General features: G+C 41.3%; 1 long non-coding RNA gene across 2 annotated transcripts; it reads left to right on the top strand.

Annotated features, from left to right (window-relative positions):
• The first annotated feature begins 2,563 nt into the window (after positions 1 to 2,563).
• LOC106813667 lies at positions 2,564 to 3,866 on the top strand. Of its 2 annotated transcripts, none has more exons than XR_001394491.1 (4): positions 2,564 to 2,700; positions 2,919 to 3,126; positions 3,394 to 3,515; positions 3,766 to 3,866. It is a non-coding gene; the product is annotated as an uncharacterized LOC106813667 (long non-coding RNA). The 2 variants fall into 2 exon arrangements; XR_001394492.1 differs by having other exon boundaries at positions 3,770 to 3,866.
• The last annotated feature ends 778 nt before the right edge of the window (positions 3,867 to 4,644 follow it).

Below are 4,644 nucleotides of genomic sequence, written 5' to 3' on the forward strand. Positions count from 1 at the left end.
GTGGAAGATTACATGTTTTTGTGGGACTGTGTCATTTGTTAGCATGTTTTAATGCTGTTGGTGCGATAAATGTACATCGATTTCCTGTAAACATTGACCCATTTTCAAGGCCTTGTGTTGTACAAGTGACATTCGTTGGACATGGTGACAGCTTATGTAGTTTATTTGCAAACCGATTACGATCGATATGACGCTTGGGTAAGCTTTCACCATACGGCTCATGAAATCTGATTAAATTAATGTTAAAAAGATGGCCCATGGTAGCCTCTAATCTGAGGATCACGAAAGGGATTTCATGGAGTAGGGAGAGGGGGCTTCATGGGGGAAAGGTAAGAATAGAGTGACCGAGAGTGAGTGAGAAGGAGAGCAAAAGGGAGAGAAAAAGAAAGAGAAAGAGAAAGGACGTCAGATATATCAAGAGCATAGCTTCACACAAACAAACACAAACATAAACATTAAACGCTAACACGCCGACTTTGTTCCATTTCCCTTTACATTTCCTAGACCTAATGGAAATGGGGCTAATTTTGTCCACTGCAGATAACACTTATTTCTTACAGGTATGATTTCACAGTCACCTTAAGAAACATCTCATTATCACTGGTGGATGCAGAACAGACGGACTGTGTGCAGACAGACGTACACACGCAGATGCGCGCAGGTTCCCGGACACGCACCAACGCATGCATGTAAGCATATATGCAGGTAGGTTTGGATAATGGAAAATAATTAGAATACTGTGGAAGCAGAGGGTAAGAAATGGTAGAGAGGTAGAGAGGCAGACTGTTAGATAGAGAGGGAGAGACATAGACTGGTAGATAGAGAAAGATGGCAAGAGAGCGGGAGAGAGAGCCACATATATAGAGAACATAAGATTCATACAAACAAACAGAAACCTTACGAGCACTAATTAGAACATTAATTGTAAACATGTGAATTTCTACTGTGTGATGGCACGAACTATTAAAAATAGTAGTAGTAGCAGTAGAAGACAGGATTTAATTATTGTATTCGTAAACCAATATATATAAGTTAGTTAACTGCAGATGTTGTTGTTTTCTCACAGGTATGATCTCACAGTCACCGTAAAGAGAGAGAGATCTCATTATCACTTGTGGATGCAGAACAGACAGACGTACACACACAGATGCGCGCAGGTTTCTGGACACACACCAACACATACATGTAAGCAGCATATATGCAGTTAGGTTTGGTAAATCGAAAAAGGTAGGTACTGTTGAAGCAGAGTGAGGAAATGGTGGAAAGGTAGAGAGACATACTGTTAGATAGAGAGGGAGATACATAGACAGATAGATAGAGAAAGATGGCAAGGGAGAAAGAGAGCCACCTATATATATAGAAATAATTGTGTAAGTTTTATAAAAAAACACAAACCTTACGAGCACTAATTAGAACGTTATTGTAAACATGTGAATTTATGCTTTGTGATGGCACAAACTATTAAGAATTGTAGTAGTAGCAGTGGAAAACACAATTTAATCATTGTATTCACAAACCAAATATATATGTTAGTTAACTGCAGATGTTGCTGTTTTCTCACAGGTATGATCTCACAGTCACCGTAAAGAGAGACATATCTCATTCTCACTGCTGGATGCAGAACAGACAGACTGTGGGCAGACGGACGCGCGCAGGTTCCGGACACACGCACCAACGCAAGCATGTAAGCAGCATATATGCAGGTAGGTTTGGATAATCGAAAATAATTAGAATACTGTGGAAGCAGAGGGTAAGAAATGGTAGAGAGGTAGAGAGGCAGACTGTTAGATAGAGAGGGAGAGACATAGACTGGTAGATAGAGAAAGATGGCAAGAGAGCGGGAGAGAGAGCCACATATATAGAGAACATAAGATTCATACAAACAAACAGAAACCTTACGAGCACTAATTAGAACATTAATTGTAAACATGTGAATTTCTACTGTGTGATGGCACGAACTATTAAAAATAGTAGTAGTAGCAGTAGAAGACAGGATTTAATTATTGTATTCGTAAACCAATATATATAAGTTAGTTAACTGCAGATGTTGTTGTTTTCTCACAGGTATGATCTCACAGTCACCGTAAAGAAAGACATCTCATTATCACTTGTGGATGCAGAACAGACAGACGTACACACACAGATGCGCGCAGGTTTCTGGACACACACCAACACATACATGTAAGCAACATATATGCAGTTAGGTTTGGTAAATCGAAAAAGGTAGGTACTGTTGAAGCAGAGTGAGGAAATGGTGGAAAGGTAGAGAGACATACTGTTAGATAGAGAGGGAGATACATAGACAGATAGATAGAGAAAGATGGCAAGGGAGAAAGAGAGCCACCTATATATATAGAAATAATTGTGTAAGTTTTATAAAAAAACACAAACCTTACGAGCACTAATTAGAACGTTATTGTAAACATGTGAATTTATGCTTTGTGATGGCACAAACTATTAAGAATTGTAGTAGTAGCAGTGGAAAACACAATTTAATCATTGTATTCACAAACCAAATATATATGTTAGTTAACTGCAGATGTTGCTGTTTTCTCACAGGTATGATCTCACAGTCACCGTAAAGAGAGAGAGATCTCATTATCACTGGTAGATGCAGAACAGATGGACTGTGGGCAGACGGACGCGCGCAGGTTCCCGGACATACGCACCAACGCAAGAATGTAAGCAGCATATATGCAGGTAGGTTTGGATAATCCAAAACAATTAGGATCCTGTGAAAGTGGAGTGAAGAAAAGGTGGAAAGATACAGAGAGAGAGAGAGATAAGTCTGATAGCAAGAGAGAAAGAGAGCGAGATTAAAAATAGAAGTAGTAGCAGTATGAAACACAGAATTTAATTATTGTATTTGTAAACCAAAATATGAGTTAGTTAACTACAGATTTTGCTGTTTTTTTCAGGTGTGAATAACGTGTGATGATCCCACAGTCACCTTAAGAGACATCTCATTATCACTGGTGGATGTAGAACAGACAGACTGTGGGCAGATAGACGCAGTTGCACGCAGGTTCCCGGACACACACACCAACGCATGCATGTAAGCAGCGCATATGCAGTTAGGATTCTCGAGACGGCCGTGTGGAAGATGGGTCCGCGCCAATTTATTGTGTATGTACCTAACATGTTTTACCGTCGTTAAATACAATTTTTACTTACTTACTTACATAGGTTTGGATAATCGAAAAAAATTAGGATACTGTGGAAGCAAAGTGAAGAAAAGTTAGAATGATAGAGAGGGGGAGAGATAGACTGATAGATAGAGAAAGAGAGCGAGATTAAAAATAGTAGTATTAGCACTAGGAAACATAGAATTTAATCATTGTATTGTAAACCAAAATATGAGTTAGTTAACTGCAGATGTTGTTGTTTTTCCAGGTGTGATCATCTTACAGTCACCTTAAAGAGACATTTCATTATCACGGGTGGATGCAGAACAGACGGACGTGTACACGCAGACACACGCAGGTTCCCGGACACACACGCACCAACGCATGAATGTAAGCATATATCTGCAGTAAAGTCTGGATAATCAGAAAGAATTAGGATATCGTTGAAGCAGCGTGCAAGAAATGGTAGAATGTAGAGAGACAGACTGATAGAAAGAGAGCGTGGGAAACAGGCAAAAAGGTAGAAAGGTGGCGAGGCAGACTGATAGATAGAGAGGCTAAAAGATGTTACAGATCTATTGTTAGTTATCGTTCATCACCAAAAATATGAGCTTATTTACAGCAGACGTTTTTTTGGTAGGTAGGATCCTGCAGCCACCGTATGGAGAGGTATCGTGACCGCTGTTGGATGTAGAACGCAGATACTGGAGGACGACAATAAAGATTAAACGCCTATACTTACCGATATAGAACGGAGGCCCAGGGGGTCAGCCGTAGCTGGAAAGGAAACAATTTTCATGCATATACAAGATTCGTTGTACATACCCATGTAAGGAAATGTAAGTCTGGCAGGCAGGCCGCTGGTGGCTGTGGTGGTCAGTGGGGTCATTTTGAAAGGCACCCCAAAATTGAGGTAGATTAGCTGGAAGAGAACCCCATGAAACCTATTGGAAAATGTTTCGGCGATGGTCCCACGGTGTCAAGGAATGGACACTGCCAGAATTTTTTAGTGGTGCTGCGCATCGCGCAGAGACTAAAAAACCGATACCAACCAAAATTGAGCCATATGATTAGCTTGGTAAAGGAAACCTTCTTGGCACGCATGGAAAATGTTCACATAGTCCGCAGTATCGTGAATGGCCACTGCCCAGAATACTTCAGGTGTGGGTGTATCCGCAGACGCCCCACACTGCCACCCCCTAACAATGAGCTTAGATTGAGGGAGAGAGAAACCCATGAAACCTATGCGAAAATGTCCGTTTGGCATGTCTCCCAGGTATCAGGAATGGACCACTGCCAGTTTTTAGTGGTGGGTGCGCGCAGCGCCAGACGCTAAAAAACCGTTACCCAAAATTTGAGCTAGATTAGCTGCGAAGAACCTCTGCGCACCCATTACGATCAATGTCCGGCAATAGCGCCAGGTATGTGAATTGGCTCACTGCCAAGAAAATTCAGTGGTGGTGGCTGATCCGCAGACGCCTCAACTGCCGCCACCCGCAAAAATGAGCTAGATTACCTG

This window comes from Priapulus caudatus, unplaced genomic scaffold (genome assembly GCF_000485595.1).
Source record: "Priapulus caudatus unplaced genomic scaffold, Priapulus_caudatus-5.0.1 Scaffold807, whole genome shotgun sequence".
In the NCBI taxonomy this organism is placed as follows: domain Eukaryota; kingdom Metazoa; phylum Priapulida; class Priapulimorpha; order Priapulimorphida; family Priapulidae; genus Priapulus; species Priapulus caudatus.